Here is a 22,853-nt window from a genome sequence, read left to right as displayed (position 1 = left end):
CCTCTGCTCAAAATAGAAACTGAGAGTTGGATCTGATTTTATTTTTGTGCCTTTCTAATGTCGGGAGGAAAAAAAATGGGAACATTTGATTTTGCAGTGTATGAAGGACTTCACACAGCTTCTTGTTTTGCTAGAATCTAATTTCCATTGTACAAGGGTTTTACTTTGTCAAACATCTCAATCCTATTTGGACGGGTGGGGAAAAAAAAAAGAGTGAGTACAAAAACCAAAATAAGCTTCTCATTTTCTCTGGAAATGAGGAAGTCAAACACATGCCCCTGAGGAATTTAAATATAGTTCCCTGGACTCTGTAATTATGTCATTTAAATTATTCTTTATAAGGAAAAAATAGAATCATTTTCACTGAATGTTATGAATTTTCTCAATTATTTCCACACATTCTTTCTTTTTCTCCTCTCTTTGCTTCCTGCCCACATTTATAAGGGAGAACATGGTCCTTCTGAGTGCTATTCATTGCCTATAAGTGAAAATATTTTCTTTATTGCTTCAGTAACACCTAGTTTGTCTGCTTTTACTCAGATATGTGGGCAAAACTGTTAAAACTCACATTGTCCCTCAAAAGGTTAAGTGCCACTTTCTAGCACGTTCTAGCTCATTCAAGATATTTAATGAAGAAAGGCTACTTTGAACTATGGGAAAATGGTTAAGATAAAAAACATGCCACACTTGCATGCATAATATCAACATTTAGGTAACAGAATAATTTTTGAGAAAGTCAGTTAACCTCACTGGATTCAGATTGTTATTATAAAATTGGGAGGGTTTGAAGTAAGTGAATTGACCACTTTTGGTTCTCAAGAACTGGGATTATGTAACTTTATTCTATAAATAATATGGAACCATTTATGGTTCTTAAGTGATGAATAATCAGAAGTGTATGTGAGAAAAATTAGTGTGATAATGGTGAGCAAAGTCATGTGGAGAACAGAGACTGTGTGTGACAGATCTTAATTCTGCCCAAATTAGGGCTACTTCCCTACTGGCCAGACATTACTTTTGTTATTTTTTCCTGTCATCGGAGATGGAAGTGTCAGACTACTGACAGACAGAGAGCAGCTCACAGGTTTTACTGCCCTGCTTTTTTCTATAAAATGCAGAGCTGTGGGATTCTTGGAAGTCACCCTCTTGCCCTTGCACTCTGCCTGGTGCTGGGCATCTGGGTTATTGGTCCAAGACCACCACAGACACGGGAGGTGTGAGCAGGCGAAAGGAGGAGGGGAGAATGTTTTCATACCTTTCATTGCTTCTGGCTTAGCAGAAATGATGGGTAACATTCTGTCACAACTCTCATGTCAGTTGGGACAATGGCAGGGAGGAAATAGTAAAAACCAAGCAAGCATAACTTGTAGACTCATATTGACTTCTTACAGGGACTGTGACAACAGTACATGCTTTCTTGTATCTGTAACATGCACAGGCTGTCTTCTGGGAAGGTTCATAAAGATCCTTGCAGTATCCCCCTTACGGCAGTAAACAGGGGTCACATACTGATAATCTCTTTTGAGAAAGAGAATAAATTTCATGGTGATGTCCAAAGGTTCTTTGGCTGCCATAACAGGCAGCACTTGGGGGAGAAGGTTAGTGGGAACCTGAAATAGGGCTCAGCAGTGGGAATGGCAGGAGAGGGCCAAACATGAAAGAGTTAGAATTGACAGTTCAAGAGTACCTGAGAGGGTGGGGCATCTGGAAGGATGAAGGACCCACTCACAAAACTGTGGGTTTAGGAGCAGGAGTGGGTTTGAGGGGGCTCTGGTCATGTTGAGTTTGCAAGAGCACCCTTCATATAAATATATCCAGCAGATTGACAGAAATACTGGACTGAAATTAAGGAGAGCAGCCATTGGAAAATAAATAATATTCAGAACCACATGTGACAACTTGGGAAGTGCAAATAGGATAAGATAGGAAGAGGGATGTCCACAGATCCTGCAGGGTGTATCTGTCTAGGTCGGGAGTGGGGAGAACACAACCGGAAGAGTTGTGGTCAGCGAGAAGGGAGCAGCATCAGGAAAGCCCAGGGAGGAGAGAGATTCCTGGAAGGGAGGTGGTCATTCAGTGTTCTCTATGCTGTGGAGGCTGAGATGGTTCAATCCTGAGAAAAATGGATCTGCACACTTAATAACAAGGAGGTCACTAGTAGCTTTGAAGATAGCCTGAACAAAGTGTCTCAGGGCAGAAATCAGGGCACAAAGGGATAAGGAAGGTATTGGTGGACAGTATAGATTAATGTTCAGAATTTTGGTGGAGGGAAGAGAAAAGGACCACAGCTCAGTAGAGGAGCAGGAAAGGTTTTTTTTTTTGTTTGTTTGTTTGTTTTTTGTTAAAGAAGCTTCTAGAACGAAGTTATGGATATCACCCCCTTTTTTTATTGGGGAAGGGGAACAGGACTTTATTCGGGAACAGTGTGTACTTCCAGGACTATTTTCCAAATCAAGTTGTTGTCCTTTCAATCTTAGTTGTGGAGGGTGCCATTCAGCTTCAAGTTGTTGTCCTTTCCGTCTTAGCTGGGGAGGGCGCAGTTCAGCTCCAGGTCCAGTTGCTGTTGCTAGTTGCAGGGGGCACAGCCCACCATCCCTTGCGGGAGTCAAACCGGCAACCTTGTGGTTGAGAGGACACGCTCCAACCAACTGAGCCATTCGGGAGCTCAGCGGCAGCTTAGCTCAAGGTGCTGTGTTCAATCTTAGTTGCAGGGGGCACTGCCCACCATCCCTTGCAGAAGTCGAGGAATCGAACAGGCAACCTTGTGGTTGAGAAGATGCGCTCCAACCAACTGAGCCATCCAGGAGCTCAGTGGCAGCTCAGCCCAAGGTGCCGTGTTCAATCTTAGTTGCAGGGGGCAGAGCCCACCATCCCTTGCGGGACTCAAGGAATTGAACTGGCAACCTTGTGGTTGAGAGCACACTGGCCCATGTGGGAATTGAACCGGCAGCCTTCGGAGTTAGGAGCATGGAGCTCTAACCGCCTGAGCCACCGGGCCGGCCCTTGTGTTTGGTTTTGCTCCTTTAAAACAAATTTTTTTTTTAGCACATGTAAGAATGCTTCTGATCAGAGAGAAAGAATTCAGTGGTAAAGATGAGATTGAAAATAAGATGAAAGTGAGGATAATAAATAGAGCCATTTCTGGAGCTCTATTTATTAAATAGGTGGGAATAATATGAAATACACAAGTGTGGAGAGTAGCTGTGAAGATAGTAAGAAAGGAATAAAGGATGAGTATCGAGAAATGTTGGACAAAAGGAAAAGAGCTTGACAGAGATCGCATTAGTTAACTTCATTAGTCCCAGATAATTATAAAGTAGGGTTTTTGCGAAGCGCCAACATGATGGAGTTGGAATTTTGTAAAGTAAAAGGCGTGTACTGCTTACCTGGAGCGATACAATATGAGTCAGTAGGAGGTAAAGGGGGATTGGAGAGTGGCATAAAGTCCAACTGGAGATTGGAGAAAATGACTTTATCCAGGACAGACACAATCTACCAGACTTTACGACTGTCCCCAAAGATTGTGGTGGATCTCCTTCTCTCTACTTATTGTCCCTATTGTACTGTAAATTGGGGCAATTCAAATTCCAGAGTGAATATATTATGTTTCTCACGAACTTCGAGTCAACTGATAGTTAAATACAACTCCATGGGAACAGGGATGTGGGAGCCCTGAGCCCTTGCTGCCTTTTCCCTTCCCTGTCCCACCCTGCTGTTCAGTCTCTAAGGAATCCGTGGGGCACGATTAGAAATTACTGGTTTGATAGAAAGTATGTCTAGTTGACTCAAGAATTGGAGCTGGAATTCACTACTATGGTCAAAAGAGTAAAGTTCTCTTCTAAAATTTAAATTCCTAATGATTGTTGCCAAAAAGGAGCATTTTCCTACTTGCTGGTTTGTAATAGGGCCCTTGTGTGTCTCTTGCATCACTGTCCAATAGAACTTCCTGTGGTGATGAAATGCTCCATATTTGTGCCATGTGGGGCTATTAAGCCACTTAAATGTGGGTAGTGTAACTGAGGAACTGAATTCTAACTTTGGTTCATTTTAGTGACTTTAAATCTAAATAGCCACATATAGCTAGTGGCTACACCATCAGATAACACAATTCTAGATTGATTGTATCATCAGTTTCGATTTTCTAAAATATATAATAATGCTTCTGATCATCACATCTTTAAGATTCTTAATGGCAGGCATTTCTTCATTCATGGGGAGGCACTCAGTATGACTTCCTGAAGACTGGAGCTTTGGGCTCTTGGGTTAGAGACACAGAACTAACGAACATCTCTTATTTGATCCCTTTAAAGTTTTGTATAGGGGTTAGGGCTGGGGAACTTTCTAAAACCATAGATGATGCCTCTATCCCTGACTGGTTGTTTAGTAAGTTCATACCATTGATTACAAGACGAGGTCATAGAAGGTGGAATAAATCCTTCATAGAGATAGTTATCCTCATATATAAGAACAGCAGAGTGTGTCATTTAACATTTTTTTTAAGATACCTTCGTGGAGTGTGTCTATCTAGACAGTTGGACAGTATTGAAACTAGAAGGAAAAAGGGGGACATAGTAAATCCAAGGAAAGATGGAGGGGGAGGGTCAGGAAGGACAGTGAGGGGAGTGAGGTACAGGTGGTAATATGTCCATGGTAGGAAATAACCAGGAAGGGGATAATGAGACATCAGTGCCCCATTGGCCTCTTTCTGGTTCAGCAGCATTCCTGACCTGGCCCCCTCCTCCCCTCCCCCCAGGTGGGGTCACAGTGAGAGCTAAAGTGAAAGCCCAATGTCAGGGCCATTCTTTGGCTCTTTCAAGTTGCAAAAATTTGTATGTTCAAGTAAGGGAAATTCTAGACTATTGATGACATACTGTTAAGCTAGTCCAATAGAATTCTTACCTGGGTGCTTATGGGTAAAAAGAAAACTTCATTTCTATGCAATGCAAATCTTACCCTGTGAATTTGCTATGCAGACAACAGAGCTATTGAATCACGTTAGGCACCTTGCATTGTACATTCTTGAACAAGAGCAGCCTGCATTGAAAACAAGACAATATGGGAGAGAAACATACAGTTTAAATGACGTGAAATGTAGATTTTTATCTGCTAGTAAGTCCCACCAGATGAAATGAAATATTGTAGACCTTGTGATTGAGAATGTCTAGATGACATCAATGCTGTAACTGCTATTAATACGTGTCTATTTAACCAATAAACCTAAAACATTCTACCTGGTGAGCGTGGTAATTTTTGGACATTAAACTGACATATTGAATGTTCTTATGCAGATGAAAGTGTGCAGGTTGTATATGAGACAGTTTGGGTTGCTTTGGCAATTTCAGTAAAATAAATTCACCAACTGAGATTTGAATACCATTGAGGAGCAGTGTGGGCACTTGTGAACTTGGCATTGGCATCTGGAAGTTCCTTTCCCGCTGTGTTATGTAAGGATGATTTTGACCAGGCTACCTGTCAACCAGCCACATACTTCAGGGTCACCAATAACCAGAGTCACTAAAAACTAGGCATTCTTTGTTTTCCTTTTAATTTAGTTGGTCTTGTCAAAAATTACAAATTTAAATGTTGGAAAAATTGTTTGTATATATTGATGATAGTGTGTCTTTTGTATCTTTGTATCAGATACAGCTTTCATAATTGTATATGAAAATTCATTTTATTGGTTCCCTTTAAATTAGCAAGGTGAAATGTAAGGAGAGCTGGACTGGTAGTCAGGAGTATGGGTCTCTGACCTCAGCTCTCTTCCTGACTAGCTGTGGGGCCTTAGGCAACCCTTTTTACTTGTTAGAGCCTCAGGTTCTTCATCCATAAAATGAGGCATTTGGATTCGGTGATATTGACACTGCCTGCAAATGATTCTAAAAAAAAACAAAGGCTCATAATTTCAAGCTGAACGACAGAATATGTTCTATTTAATGGTTGTGGGACCATAACAAAGATGATATCAACTGGATCAACTAGGCATTATAGGGTTGTTATTGAGTCTATATTGTCTTAATGTATAGATATCTGTGAATAATGTCCTCTTCTAACTTGGAGCACACCCAGACATAAACAAAACCATATGTCTGCCTTCACACCTGACTGGCTGACCCCAGCTTCTCTGCTGTATTGGGGCCGTGTGGGGTTCAGTTCAGATATTTTCTTGTCAAACAGTTCAGAACTTTGGGAAGACAACAGTGATATGTGTTGAGAATTAGTAAACCCATAAGACAGAATTAGATGCACTGAGTGTGTATTATTTTTACTCTAAATATATATAATCAATTTATAGTAGATGTGGTAGGTTTTGACATAAATGTCTAGTTCTTCTCTAAGGAACTGAAGAAACTTCTCCCAATGTGGCTACGACATTGTTATTTCGATTCCTTATATCAGGGCCCTTAGTCTATGGTTCTATTTATGTTAATTCAGAATTGACTCTAACTGTTTTGTCAGTGTTATTGCTAAGGAGCATTACTTCTTCCAGTAAATTCTGAAAAATTTCCTCACTTCCATTTCTTTTGCACATGAGAGCATTTATTTACTGTCCATGATGCTTCCTCTAATTTGAGTGCTTCCTTCTCTTTCTGTGTGCTGGGATTTCTGTGGGCAAAGAATGAGATACTTTACAATCTCTTTCTCATGTAACTTCTTTTAAGGGTCAGAAATAAACATGGATGGATTTTTTTGGCAGAAACATGGATACCATGGCCGCAGCAGTTTTCCTCTCCTTGCCTTCTGCCACTCAGGGGGACTTTGAATTAAGCACACTCTGCCCTCGAGCAGACATGAGACTATGTCACCTTTAGCATGTGGCAATGGAGGGCCACCAGCCACTCCAACAGCCCGTGGGAAGGGGTTGCCCTGCTCTCCTCCACATCTGTAGGTAACAGCCCTGGGAGTAAGCTGAGGAGACAGGTAGGTAATTATTGGAAGATGCTGGTGCCCCACCCCCATTCATTCTCTCTGGTTTTATGGTTGGCTATTAAAAATGTGACAGCATTGTGCAGGAATCCTCCTCACATTTCTGTCGGAGAGAGTGTGTGTGTGCGTGTGTTTGTGTTTCTGTATAGACATAGGTGTGTATATATACACCCTTACTACAGGTTTGCCAGAAGCCATATTGAAGTGTCCACACCCCCACCTCTTGCCCTTGCCACAAAACGTGTGACAGGAAAGCAGTCACCCGAGACTCACGCACCACGGCCACTGTGACAGAAATCTGAGGCTCAAATCTTTTTCCTCACACTCTTCATTAGAAACTCTGGGTGGCAGGGAGTTGACACAACAGACAGTCACGGCTGTCAACTGTCAACACCCATTGACTCTGACCCCTTTGATTAGAAAATGACAAATGCTGGCACATCTCGGACGCTGTCAGCCCAGAGATGTGCCTTGAAGTTGGTGCCACCAGTAAGATTTGTTAATGAAAGCAAATGAGCCTGGACCGACCCTGTCAAAATGGTTTCACTGAATAAATATGCTGGTGAAGCCAGAGGTCAAGAAGCAGGTGTTGTTTCAAGCAGGTGCTGTTAGCTTGTGTTTAGCAGTAGCTCTGAAAGTATGTGAGAAACAGCCCATGTCTTCCTCGACTTTTTTACAATTGAGGAAAAGATGTGCACACTGCCCGGGGTCAGGTTGCTTGCCTAGGACATGTAGGTTCCCTTTGGGTGGCTCTTTATATTCCTTGGGCACCTTCGTGCACCACACCAGCTCCTTTCTTCACATGTCCTGAGCTGCCTGTTCCTTCCAGGAGCCCTGTTTACCATCACAGAAGCCTAGGACATCCATGCTGGCACCTTGGATGCTATCCAGGTGATTGTGGTCACCCCACAGAGGAGAGGGCTGTCAGGAGAGGGGACATGACTTTTATTACTGTCCCAAGGTAATAAAAGTTAGTGATGAGCGGGAGCTGGAATATCGGTCTGACGTCCTTGTCCCGTGATGTACACCACAGTGAAAGGCACTGAAGGGTTGCGCTGGGGTTTATGGGAGACAGGTATACCTGTTCCACGTGTAGCTGGAGTCTCAGGATGAGGAGGCGCCATCGTCGAGGTCCTACAACATGGCAGCCACTAGAATCTGGCAGGTCCCGGATGTTGCTTTGGCTGAGTATCTGTGGGAAGCTGAGTTCAGCTGCCCCCAATACACGGGAGCCCGTTAGCCGTGTGCAGAGACTGGTGGGGATTCCACACGAGCCGTCATCACAGATGAGTGAGGGTGGGGGTGTGAGTGTTGTGTGCGGGACAGTGGTGTTCCCCTGTGCTCCTCAAAGACTTCAGGAGAGGCAGTGAGGTGGGGTGAAGGGCGACTGGGAGTCTGGGAGAACACAGATCTACATACTGACCTGGGCCATCCCTGTGGCCAAATCACATAATCCCCGAGAGCGCCCAGTGTCCTCCCTGCAAAGTGGTTTCTGAAATGCCATCTATGGATATTGTGTCTCTGGTCCCAAGGCTCCGGAGCAGAAGGTTCTCAGAAGGCTCTGGGGCCCCTTGAACACGACTTTTCACTCAGAAACTGTAAGGAAAGACCCCTTATATTTACCATGTATTTTTCCTTTATCATAATTGGAGGGCATACAAGTTATGCTGTCTAGATATAGTAGTGTTGATAAAACGTAAAAATTACAGAGTTGTATATCTAGAACATAATGAATGTTACATTTTCCCATTTAAGAAAATCTAAGCTCTTTTAGTAAGATTGCTAAGAGGATAAAATCCAGGATCTCAGTAAGTGAATATATATCAGGCCAGTTTAATTGAGGAAAAAATTGCTCAAAAACTGTTTTTTTGTATGATATTTGTACTTTTTATTTTTATTTTTTATTAGTTTCAGATGTACAAAGCAACATAATAGTTAGACATTTGCAGCCCTCACAAAGGGATGACCTCTCTCCCCCGAGCTACTACCCCTCTGACATCTTGTATAGCTGTTAGAATTCCACTGACTGTCTTCTTTATGCTATACTCCACCTCCTGTAACTATATATATACAGGAGGTAGAGTATAGCATAAGGAAGCATATATATATATGTATGTATATATGCATATTTAATTATGGTTGACATACAACATTATTCTCCCTCAGCTTCAGGTGTACAGCGCTGTGGTCAGCCATCTACACAGTCTGTGAAGTGATCCCCCTGATAAGTCCAGTGCCCATCCAGCACCTCACATAATCTTTACAACATTGTTGATTGTGTTCCTCATACTGTATTTCATATCCCCGTGTCTATGTTGTGTCTACTAATTTGCTCTTTCTAATCCCTTCACCTTCTTGCCCATCCCCTTCCCTTCCCATCTAGCAACCAAGAGGTTGTTTTTTTTTTATATATATATCTGAGTCTATTTCTGTTTTGTTTGCTCATTTGTTCTGTTCTTTAGATTCCACATATAAGTGAGATGATATGGTATTTGTCTTTCTCCATCTGACTTACTTCACTTAGCATAATAATCTCAAGATCCATCCATGTTGTTGCAAATGGTAAATTTTCATTCTTTTTTATAGCCGAGTAATACGCCATTGTATAAATGTACCACAGTTTCTTTATCCAATAATCTATTGATGGACATTTATTTCGGTTGCTTCTATATCTTGGCTATTGTGAATAATGCTGGAATAAACATAGGGGTGCATATATTTTTTCGAATTAGTGTTTTGGATTTCTTTGGATAGATACCTAGGAGTGGAATTGTTGGGTCGTAAGGTAGTTCCATTTCCAATTTTTTGAGGTACTTCCATACTGTTTTCCATAGTGGCTGCACCAATTTACATTCCCATCAACAGTACATGAGGGTTCCCTTTTCTCCACATCCTCGCCAACACTTGTTGTTTGTTGATTTATTGATGATAGCCATTCTGACAGGAGTGAAGTGGTAGGTATCTCATTGTGGTTTTTATTTGCATTTCTCTAATGATTAGTGACGTTTAGCATTTTTTCATATGTCTATTGGCCATCTGTATGTCCTCTTTAGAGAAATGTCTCTTCATGTACTCTGCCCATTTTTTAATAGGGCTCTTTGTTATTTTGGTATTGAGTTGTATGAGATTTTTAAATAAATTTTGGATATTAACCCCTTATCAGATGTATCATTGGCAAATATCTTCTCCCACTAAAAAGTTTTTCACAACAAAGGAAACCATCAATGAAACAAAAAAGCATCCTGTCTATTGGGAGAAGATATTTGCCAATGGTACATGAAAAACTAATTTTAAAAAATCTGAATAATGATAAGGTTTTCTTTGGTGCTGCACCTTGCATGTACTTCATTAAAAAAGAGTGATTAATGGCCTAGTATATACTGAAAGTAATTGGAGAGCTAGTGTTATACATTTTGAATTTCAGAAGCATGTATGACAAAAAGTATTCATATATTTTTTACATGATATTTTGAAAAATACCTCTTTTATGATATGTAGTAACTTTTTTGTTGTTGTTGTTTAAATAAAAAGATTTATTGCAGTAAAAGACACAAGCCATTAATCCCCCTCAAAATACTCCTCCTCGCTTTGAACACACTTATCCCATCGTTCTTGCCACTTTCTTTTCTTTTTTTTCTTTTTTTTTTAATTTTATTAAATTTATTGGGGTGACAATTGTTAGTAAAATTACATAGATTTCAGGTGTACAATTCTGTATTACATCATCTATAAATCCCATTGTGTGTTCATCACCCAGAGTCAGTTCTCCTTCCATCACCATATATTCGATCCCCCTTACCCTCATCTCCCACCCCCCGTAGTAACTTTTTAAAATTAAATTTTTGGGGTTGGCAATGGTTAGTAAACTTACATAGGTTTCAAGTGTACAATTCTGTAATACATCATCTATATATCACATTGTGTGTTCACCACCCAGAGTCAATTCTTTCATCACCATATATTTGACCTCGTTTACCCTCTTTTACCACCTCCTTCCCCACAACCCTCTGGTAACCACTACACTGTTGTCTGTGTCTGTGAGTTTTTGTTTCATTTGTTGTCTGGTTCCTTCATTGCCTTCAATTTTATATCCCACATATGAGTGAAGTCATATGGTTCTTGACTTTTTCTGTCAAACTTATTTCACTTGGCTTAGCAATCTCAAGATCCATCCATGTTGTTGCAAATGGCACGATTTCATCTTTTCTTATGGCAGAGTAGTGTTCCATTGTGTGTGTATGTATGTGTGTGTGTGTGTGTGTGTGTGTGTGTATATATATATATATATATATATATATATATATATATATATATCACATCTTCATCCAATCATCTATCTAAGACACTTGGTTGTTTTCATGTTTTGGCCACTGTAAATAAAGCTGCAATGAACATTGGAGTACATATATCTTTATGGATAAGTGTAGTAACTTTAAAACTTTTATAATCTTTGTAACTTACAGGTTCGATATGTAGAAATCATATAATGATGTTATTAAAATAAAAATTAACTAAAATCTGTAGGAAAATAAAAAACAGATAGAAGTTTCCTTATATCTTATTCAGTGTTCTGTCCCCTAAAACACTTACTTGCCTCTGACTGACGACAGAGCAGTGTCTGACACCACCAGGTGCCCTAAGCTGGCCTCTGTGGTGTCTTGTCTAGTTCTTAAGCATATGGCTGTGTTAAATTTTATTCAGAAATTTGTCTATAGTTAGAGCCACAGCAGAGGAAACACATGTATAAAAACATGCAATTAGCGAATGTCAGAAGATGGCCAGCTCATTGCTGTGAAGGTTGGGAAGGAGGCAAGGAAAGCCATCATTGCCATGTTCATTTCTGTTGTCTTTAAAATGCTCGCCAAATCCAGATCATCAAGGAAAAGGCACGTGCTGTAAATGCTGAAACAAGGACACAAAATAATCATTTTGATGATAGGATGCTGTTTGTGGAAAATTAAGAAAAATGAAAAATTTTCAGAACCAATTAGTAAGAAGGCCAGTGTAATACACAGGGTGAAAAAGTGGTAGTGTCCCTCTCTAACTGCCAGAAGTATAAGGTGGAAAAAAAGAGCCGCAAATTACAGCAACAGAGACAAAATCCAAAAATTAAACTACGCAATGTGTAGAATACATGAGGGAAACTGCAGAACTTTGCCAAGGGATAGAAAAGAAGATTTGAATAAATGAAGATTCTTGTCTTGTTCATGGATGGGAAGACTCAATATAGTAATATAGTAAAGGGTTCCCCCACAATCTAAAGAATGCCAGTCAGAGCCCCAGTGGGACTTAACAAAAGATGCTAATATTCACCGGTAAGAATAAATGGACAAAAATTACTACCAGAAAATATTTGAAAAGTCATAAAGAGGTACTTGCCATTCCAGTTTAAAATGTTTTGAAAGATTTGAAATCATTGAAATATCAAGCCACCTCAGTGGAATGGAAGGAAGATGCAGAAATAAGCCCAAGTCAATCAATCAGTTAGTAAATCTGGTTATTTATATATAATACATATTCTTCATGTATAACACATATTTTATCTACATATATAAACACATAATATATAACATATGTAATACACATATTTAATATGGAAAAGTAGGTTTTAAAATAAGTAGAATTTGGGGGAAAAGAAGTTAGATTTCTATACCCTGCATATAATTCATAACTTCAAGATGAATTATAAGTATAAATAAAACCATAAAACATTGGAAGAAAATATAGATGAATGTTTATGTCACTATGGGTTGGAGAAAGTTCTTTCTAATCATAACACCAAAAGCAGACGCCATAAAGGAAAAGACTGAAAGAGCATTTCAGTCACTCCGATCTGTAGCGAAAGACGGAGTTCTTTGCAATTTTTTCAGTTCAAATAAAATTTAAATCTTCTATAGGTGATAAAAAACTTTAAGGCAAACAATAAAGTGGAAAACGCTTGTAACCATCATAAACAATGATTATTATCACTAATATGTAAAGAACCCTTATAAATTAGTAAAAAATAAAATAAATCATGCTCAGTAGCAAAAAATGGGCAGAAGACATAAATGGACATTCATAAGAAAAGTGAAGCCAGCATCCAACAAACTTATGGTAATTTTTTGAATTAAACACAATATCGTTTTCCCCTGTTACTAGACTGACAAAGATTGAAAAGAATGATAACACATAGACTTATTGTAATCACTTTGTAATATATATATGTCACATCATTATGTTGTACACCTAAAAGTAATACAATTTTATGTGTCAATTATACTAATATATAAATAAAAAACAAAGATTAATGCCTATATTTCTTTCTACTTTAATGTTACTAGTTAGGATTATTGGAAATTTTTAAAAACATATGTTTACTTACATTTTCTAAACATGGGAGGGGCGAAGTAAGAAGAAAAAAGACAGGAGAAGGAAAAAGAAGATGGAAATATATCACATCTTTAAAAGTAGAGAAGAATAAAAAGAAGCAGAAAAAAATGGTTAATTGCCCCATCATTACCAGGCAACTGAGGAGGAGTTTAAATTTCAGTATGAAGTGAGAGGGTAGTTTGCCACCTAAGGATGATGGCCTGATTTTTCTGGGGTCTGGTGTGATTACAATTCCCTCTACTGCTGAATTCAGTTACTTCTGGCAGCAGAGTTCAAAGTGGGGCAGAAATCATTTCTATAACATTCTCACAAAAATTAAAAGATGAAAGAAGGCTGTAAAAAATAATTAGGATAGCAAGAAAAGGTAGATTCAGCTTGTGTTCTGAAAAGACTTTGATAACAGCCTCTGTTAAAAGGGACGTCGTGTTACGAAACAAACAATACATGAAACAAAATGGCAGATCACTTTCCTAACGAAGTGTAAGAGCATTTGAAATGTTCCCATCTCTCTATTTCTCAAGGGCGTATTAGCTCAGTGATCATAAAATGCCCCATCATTCCTTATTACTTTTCAAGAGGTAACAATATAGATGTTTTATGAGACAGCTGTAAGAAATAGCTCTCACTTACCCTGAAGAAAGCTGTCTCAGTACAAGTTCAACAGATGTTGTCAGGCATAGATCCCTGAAAATGTCTTTGATCGCTCTCAGATTCAAGGAAACTCCCGAAACATTGACGAAGGGCGCATCGCTTTCACCCTTTGCTGGGTGCTTGAGTAACCAGGCAGAAATATATGTGGATGATGAGGGTCTGGACGTTAAGGAGCTTTCATTTATGTTGGGTTTTTTAAAGACTATAAAATTAGTTTTATAAAAGGAATTACATATATCCATTTGTACAGGCAATGCCGTATAGGTAAATATGGGGAATTTGATAAAGAACTAGTATAAGAAAGTTGAGTTCCATCCAAGGTGTATTTCAGGCTCATGCAGGGGCGTGGCAGAGCGCAGAACTTCCCCTGGGAAGACCGCAGTTCAAGGCCCCAGTCTGCAACTTTCTCACTCACTGTTTCACTTCTCCACACCTTGTTCCCCATGGCACTGTGAGAATGACATTGTGTAATTGAGGCTAAAGGACATAAAATGTGTAAATAGGAATACTGATTATATAACTGCATCCTGAACAGAATATTGCACTCTCTTGCTGCCAAGAACAGCAGGGGGATTGAGCCCCTCCCCCAGTGTGGGACAGATACCCCAGGTCAGGAAGCTTTCTGGAAGGAGGAGAAGGGGCAACGGTGCCCTGGGCTTCGGGTTGATGGCAGTGACTGGAAACATTCCCACTGGGAATGAGTCATTGCCGAGGAGGGCTGTCTAGATCAGTCCTTGCCCTTGTGGGTTCTGTCGCTCCCTAAGGCTATGTTTCCTTTTCACCAGCCAACTTGACTTAACTGATGAGTAACTGAGACTCTGTTTTCCTGCTATTGAATGCAAGACCCACTTTTCCCAGGCGTGTTCACAGCTGCTTTGGGAAGATGTAGGTTGCTTTTACTTTCCTCCTCAGTGGTGTCTGGTAATAGAGACAACATGCTTTTGCAGTGTTGTCCAGAATCTGCTTTACATATCTCCATCCCTTAACCTCTTTGTCTAGCTAAGGATGGGTAGGTTAGTAAAGAATCAGGCCAAAAAAGAGAGCTATTGGATCACTTCTTACAGGAGTTGAAATTTCCACCTGCCTAAACCTCAGAATCAGAGAAAAGAAACTAAAGGATATGAGTTCATCTAAACAAATTCACATCCCCACTCATATCACTGTTTCTGTCCTTTTAACTTTAATCCCTTTAAACTCTGTCAGACAGATTTATCATATGGAGAAGGAATGAAAAATGAAGTTTTTGTGGCCAGTATCTGATTGTCTTCCAGCTAGGCTGTCAGCTTTTCAATCTCTGGGTCTGCCAGTAAATGTTTAAAAATTGGAAGTAATTTTAAAAACGATGGTAAAAATAAAAATTATAATTTTTAACTGATTTCCTTTTCTTTATCTTTTACCTTTGCATGGTTCAGCTTTTTAAAAACCTCTTTTTTATGTTGATATTCTCTTATTAATATTTGAAATATTTTATTGAATTTTACAATCAGTATTCATTGCTTTAGGCTCTCTAACAAGTATTTCTTTAGGTTCCTTTCACTGTATTTATATTTAATGATTATTATTTCTTGTTTATATCATTTGCTGATTTCATGTTTTCACTCTTCATGGATAGTTGGTGACATATTGTTATTTTTAATTTCTATTTCCACTTTTTTATCACTTTGAGGTTTTATTGTCATTCATTAACTTAACACTGTGATATTTCTACTTTTAATCTTCAAAACATAAAAATGTGAAAAGTACATTTTCCTGAACTATGAATTAAAACCTTGTGTGTTAAGCTGGGAGTTTCCCCAGAGAACGAAACGATAGGGTTCTCTGAGCACAGCTGCTGTCCTCCCCTGGATCCTTCTGCTTCCTTCCCAAGGCTGCCACCCTCATCCAGACAAGCACTGTCCCCACCCCAGGTGTGGCTGCATAGCCAGGTGATTGGACTGCTTGATGCCAGGTGCCCCGGTCACCAAATGGTATGATTATAGCATCCTCTTGCAGAAACAAAAATAGTTGTTCTCCCTTGTTGATAAGGTCAACATTTTAGCCTGGCATTCAAGATCTCCCTCCATCTACTGTGAACTTACTACTCAAAGCCGTGTTACACATTGGTGTGAGGAAGGGGGCAGATACTCAGGAAACTTATACTCAGGACCGGCCATGTTATCGGCTTTCGGATTTGAATGAGGGGTATTTAGGGTGTAGAAGACTTGGCTCCTGCCCTGGAGGAGGTCATAGGTTAGTGGAGGAGGAGACAGATATGCTGATTAATATAAATTATTATGATACAGTGTAATACCTGTAGTAGTAGAGGTGTGACAAAATAAGCACATATAAAACCAGTGGTCATTTTACACCCATTAGGATGGCTACTATTACAAAACACAGAAAATAAGTGTAGATGAGGCTGTGGAGAAATTGGAACCCTCTACATTGCTGGAGGGAATGGAAGACGGTGCAACCACTGTGGAAAACATTATGGCCGTTGCACAAAAAATTAAAAATAGAATGAGCGTATGATCCAGTAATTCTGCTTCTGGGTATATATCCCAAAGAATTGAAAGAATGGTCTTGAAGAGATATTTTTACACTGATATTTATAGCACCATTATTCACAATAGCCAAAAGGTGGAAGCAACCTAAGTGTCCGTTGATAGAGGAATGGGTAAATGAATGTGGTATTTGCCTATGTATAGTGGAATGTTATTCAGCCTTTAGAAGGAAGGAAATTCTGCAATATTCTCTAATGTGGATGAACCTTGAGAACATTATACCAAATGAAATGAAACAGACAAAAAAGGACGAATGATGTGAGATTCCATATATTTGAGATACATAGAGTAATCAAATTCATAGAGACAGAGAATAGGTTTCCAGATCCTGGGGTGGAGGGCAGATGGGGAGTTGTTTAGTGGATACAGAGTTTCAGTTTTATAAGATGAGAAGAGTTCTGTCGATGGATGGTAAATATACTTAATGCCACTGAACTATACACTTAAAAAATGGTTAAGATGGTAAATTTTATGTTGTGTGTATTTTACCACAATAAAAAAAAAAAGATTCTGGTGAGATACAGTGATATCATAGCTACTAAGGATATAAAAAACTAGATCAAGTGGGCCAGGATGTCATTTTGATGACTTCAGGACAGTTTCCAGGGCCAAGGGGGCATCCAGTGCTACAGCCAGTATTGGGAGCATCTTACATGTAAATATCCTGTAATGTATATCTATATATGTGAGCTCTGGGTGTGTGATAGGCACCGCATTCAGCTTCACGAGCAGCTTCATTGGTTTAAAAGCGATACAGCGTGGTACAGTGTCAGATGGTTGCTGGACTTATCATGGTGATCACTTCTTTAGCATAGGGAATATCATCAATAATGTGGTAATAACTCTGTATTGCACTAGGTGGGTACTGTTGAATAACTATGATGTACACCTGAAACTAATATAATATTGTATGTTAGCTGTATTTTAATAAAAAATCTTTTTAAAAAAATGAGTAGCTCCCGTAGTCAAGAGAAACACTTGGCGTTGCCAAGCAATGTATGACTGCTGTCAGCAGGAGCAAGTCTAACATTAATTTTATATCTCCTAAAGTGACAGAACTGTTGAATCTAAGTGTTTGCATTTCTCCCTACTCTATTGAAAACTATAAACATGTGGATTGTCAAACGCTGTGCTGTTCCTACCAGAGCAGTGTTGCACGCGGCAGCTCACTCCCATGGTTTGTTTTCTTTGCCGAAGCACACTCGGTCCTCCAGGAGACCAGAGGCAGCTTGCCGATGTGTGCTACCGGATTTCCACTGCGAGGGCTAATAGCTTTGTAGGAGACCTTCTAAGGTCAGTCAGCAAAATAAAGCCACTAAAGGGCAAACATTTTTTCTTTAATGATGATTTTTTTTAAAATCCAGAAGATGTCATTTTGGTTCAGCTTAGAAAAACAAGACAAGAGTTGGATTACTCATTGCAGTTCTGCATGGAGTAACAGGACAGACTTTGTGTTTGGGGTATTCCCTTTCTCATGCCGGTGATCCACAGAACTGGAGCCAGTGGGGAATGGACAAAATCGCGGTGGTTCAACGGGATTAGCCAAAGGATACCTGCAGAAGAAAGGGGACTCCTCTTCCTTCTCAAACGAGAGCTGTCTGTTCTACTCTGACTACAGCCATCATTGTATTTGACTGTATCTGGAGTAGACCAGTGAGGACTATAGTTAAGCATGTGAATTATTTTGATACTTTCTTTCTCCAAAAGCCCAAAATAAGGTTGGTGGGAAGTCCTAGGACCTGGACTTCTTTTTCACCTGAACTCTGCCCTTTTCCTGGGAGCCCATGTGACTGACCCATGCAGTAATCGGCCTTCTTATTTCCTTGCCTCTGTGATTCCAGTAAACTTCACTTCCACGCCAACAGCTCCCATCTATGGTCACACCAAGAAGGAGTCAGTCTATGCTAATGTGTGGCCATACTTCCCATCCTTTCCTCTCTCACCCCCGTTTTCACAGTAGTGACTCCAAACCCCCACCATTCTCTGGAATTGCTGTTTAACTGCCATCCACCCCTCTCTTGTACTCTTTCTTTCCTGTTTCTGTCCAAAGCTACAGTAACTTCTCTATCTGTGCCCTTGACTGTAGCTCCTCCCACTCCTCTACTTAGAAGGCCCGGGTTAGCGTTCCACCTGTACACTTAGCGCTGAGACCTGGGGAAGTTAGCTGGCCTCTCTGTATGCCAGCTTCTCATGAGCAAATTGTGGTTAGTGATAGCTACATCACAGTAAACGTGAGGATTAAAGGAGATAATGTAGGTAAAGCACCTGGCATGTAGTCCGTCCTTTGTTAGCATTCAATGTCTTGATCCCAGCATCACCATCTTCCCTTCTGCCTCTGATGCTGGCCATGGACCCCTCTGCTGGTTTCCTGCGATCCCACTCATGTACCATTTGCTTCCTGCCCCCCTTGCCCACGACCCCAGGTCTCCTCCTTTCTCCCTCAGCTCCCTGGCCCTCCCCTCTGTGTCAGGCAGTTTTAAGTGTCAGCGTGGCTAGGCTCTAGCACCCAGTCATTCACTCGGACACGAATCCAGGGGTCCTGGTGGAGGCTTTGTAGATGTGGTTAATGTCTGTAATCAGTTGCTTTAAGTAAAGGTGATTACCCCTATAATCTGGGTGGGCCTCATTACATGATTTCAAAGGTAAGAACAAAACCAAGGCTTCCCAGAGGAAGAAGAAATTCTACCCAAAAACTACAATCATCTCCTGTCTGAGAGTTTCCACCCTGCAGGCTCGCACTGTGGGTTTTGGATTTGCCCACCCCCATAATTGCATCAGTCAGTTCCTTGAAATAAACCTGTGTGTCTGTGTATGAATACATGTACATGACTACACACATACGTATGAGTGTGTTTATATCCTACTGGGTCTGTTTACCTGGAGAAGCCCACTGATACAGCACATGCTGCCTTGCACCCCCTTTGCTCTCAGTCTCCTCTGTCTTGACAGTTACATGTAGGCAGGAGCCACATTTTTCCATGTGCCTGTCCCACAACTCAGTTTATAGGGAATGAATGAATACAGGGGAAAGTCAGTCAGAATGTGTGACACTACACCCTTGAGCATAATAAAAATGATTCTCTAAAGAAGAATTCTCCTAATTGGGGGGCGATTCCTCATCACCCCAATAGATTGCGTCCACATAGGTGGTGTCTCTTTTACTCCTGCGTCCTTGATTAGGCCATTAAGTGTTGCTGCTCTTACCGTCACCTTCCAATTCTCCCACTGGCCTCAGAGATAGCATCAATCATTGATATGAGGTTATGATTAATTCTTTTCACTTCCGTACAGCCCATTTTGGGTCTTAGCTCTTTAATTTTCTACACATGCATCATTTGGATGAGAACAATTTATAAACAGCTGTTCAGAGCTGAGTGACTTTTTCTTCCTATTTCATCCTTCATTAGAATTTTTCTCTTTCTATAATAAGATTCTTTGAAAGTTCTGGCAAGATGTTTGTTCTGAAACCCAGGCTGAAGCCAGATCTGCTCATGAAGATGCCGGTAGAGATTTGTGATGTGCATGTACTCTAAAATCCAGTTTTCTGTTTATGTTATTGTATGACATTTATATTTCCAGTTTGGAAGTTGCACTGATAATTGTTTCTACTCTTTCTTAATTGATTCACCTGATCTAGCACAAGCCCAAACCCCGCTTTTCTTTCTGGTACTTACTGCTGAAGGGGCCGCCAGCACTCAGAAGTCATCTCTAGACACTGCCAGCTCTGATAAAGATCCTATTTCTGAGCTGGCATTGTGGGTTTGCAAGACAATTAGGACTGGTTGGAACTCTTCCCATATGACATAATGTATTTTGTCAAAGTTGGAACACGTTGAAACTATGAACTCGGGCAGTTCCTTGAATTGTTTGGATTCAGAGACACTTGAAGGAACCAAAAATAGTTCCTTAGGGAGAGAAATGTATTGGGCATTTCTCCTTTTGGAAGGAGCTCTATTCATTCTGTCTCATGACTCTTGGAAACAGTGTCTGGTTCTAGTCCCAGGGGAGCCACAATGTGATCAGACAGTGAAGGTCAGTGTCCTGTGTCCTCTGAAGATCATGTCCGGTCTTTGTGCCTCCCTGGCCCTAAGAGATAAGGTCTCAGTGCTAAAAATGAGTGTAGGGGGCTGAACCACAGGGGATCCGTAGAGCTTTAGAGGAATATCAATCCAGGACTGAGCAAGCAGGAGGTGGTGGGGTTGTAGCGACAAGGATGAGGGCTAAAAGGCTCAGGATGGGGAGGTGGTTTGGGTTTTGAATTTAAGTCATTGAATAGAACATTAAGCAATGTTATGCCCACTAGAGTGTGAACTTTGTGCACTAATCACCCTATGTAATTTGGCAAAGGATAGATATTGTGAGCCATTGTTTTAGTTATCAATCGTTAGAATAATGTACTCAAAAGCCACACAAAGTCTGCAAGAAAGCCAGGATATTAAGCTGAGTTTCTTCAGCCTGTTGGCAGCTTAGGCTGGCTTTGGTCTCATAGAAAGAATGTGGACTTAGAGCTAGATAATGTAGATTGGAATACCAGTTGTGTCATGCAAGAGTTGTGGAATCACCTTCTGCTTTATTTTCCCTGTGTGTGCAATGTGAATAATGATTCCATCCTTCCTGCTATGCAGTGTAGTTTTAAAGATGGGCACTGCAAAAAAAAACACAAACAAAATACAGGCCTATTCCCGATGAATATAGGTGCAAAAATCCTCAACAAAATACTAGCAAACTGAATTAAGAGGATCATACACTATGATCAAGTGGGATTCATCTCTGGAATGCAAGGATGGTTCAACATATTCAAATCATTGTGAGATATCACATTAGCAGAATGAAGGGTAAAAATCATACGATCATTTCAATCGATGCAGAAAAGGCATTTGACGAAACTTAACATCCTCTCATAATTAAAAACTCTCAACAAATTAGGTAGAGAAGGAATGTAACTCAACATAGTAAAGGCCATATATGACAAGCCCACAGCTAACATCATGCTCATTGGCAAAAACTTAAAAACCTTTCCTTTAAGATCGAGAACAAGACAAGGATTCCCACTTTTGTCATTTCTGTGTAACATAATACTGGAAGACCTAGCAATAGTAATTAGGCAAGAAAAAGAAATAAAAGCCATCCAAATCGAAAAGGAAGAAGTAAAATAATCTGTTTGCAGGTGACATGATCTCACATATAGGAAACCATAAAGACACCACCAAAAAATTAATAAATGAATTCAGTTAAGTTGCAGGATACAAAACCAACATACAAAAATCAGTTGCCTTTCTATATACTAACAGTGAACTATCTGAAAGAGAAAGTAAGAAAGCAGTTCCATTTATAGTACCATCAAAGCTAGTGAAATACTTAGGAATAAATTTAAGAAGGTGAAAGACCTGTATTTTGAAAACTATAAGACATTGATAAAAGAAATTGAAGAAGACAAATAAATGTAAAGATATTTCATGTTAATGGATTGGAAGAATTAATATTGTAAAATTGTCCATAAAACTCAAAGTGACCTACAGATTCATTGCAATCCCTATCAAAATCCAATGACATTTTTCTCAGAAATAGAAGAACCTATCATAAAATTTGTATGAAATGACAAAAGACCCCAAACAGCAAACGCAATTTTGAGAAGAACAAAGCTATAAGCACCACACTTCCTGATTTCAAGTTATATTACAAAGCAAAGCAGTATGGTACCGGCATAAAAATAGACACCCATGAATATATGGTCAATTAAAGGTGGCATTTGGGGCAGTTTTAGTTTTTTCCTCTTATTCATTATTTAAAATTTTTGACGACAGCCATGTAATACGGGTGCAGTTAGTACATATGCAAAAGAATGCCAGGCTACTTTCATCTGTGTTCATCAGAAAGAGCCCCCTTACAGCTTTGAGTCTTTCTGTGCCTTGATGTTTTACTCGTATATAAAAATGATCAAGTACTAAATGTAGTCAGTGGTTAAATGGGAAATAAGAGCAAGAGGAAATCCTTCATCTTTGATGCCTTTCTATTCGAAATCAAAAGATGACTCCAATTTGAAAGGTAAATTGTAAACAATAATGTTTTGTTCAAACCACTGCCCTTCCATGAGGCCTGGTAGAGCATTTCTTTAGACTAGTCTAAGTGTTCTGGCAGGCACAGTTTTATGGAATGATGGGTACTCTGCACACTTCCTCTGGTTTATAAATATTTAGTACCAGGATTTCTCATAAAGCCAGGGATTGCTGTGGCAATCTGTTATTTCATCTGGAATGACGTTAAGATTCAGAAAAGACTGACTGTCATTTTGCTCTGTTATTGGGGAGAACTGTATTTCCATTTTTCTGTCATAGGCCAGGGCCCAGATTTTGTGGAACAATA

The 22,853-nt window shown here is 39.9% G+C and overlaps 1 protein-coding gene across 3 annotated transcripts in view; it reads left to right on the top strand.

Moving 5' to 3' along the window:
• Window positions 1–22,853, top strand: part of MTUS2 (microtubule associated scaffold protein 2) — a 530,400-nt gene that overhangs the window by 240,036 nt on the left and 267,511 nt on the right. The window lies entirely within an intron of this gene.

Source organism: Rhinolophus sinicus, chromosome 16 (assembly GCF_057876585.1).
Source record: "Rhinolophus sinicus isolate RSI-liver-muscle chromosome 16, RSI-T2T, whole genome shotgun sequence".
Taxonomy (NCBI): Eukaryota; Metazoa; Chordata; class Mammalia; order Chiroptera; family Rhinolophidae; genus Rhinolophus; species Rhinolophus sinicus.
Note: the sequence above shows the minus strand (reverse complement) of the source record. Positions and strands in the feature narration are given on the sequence as shown.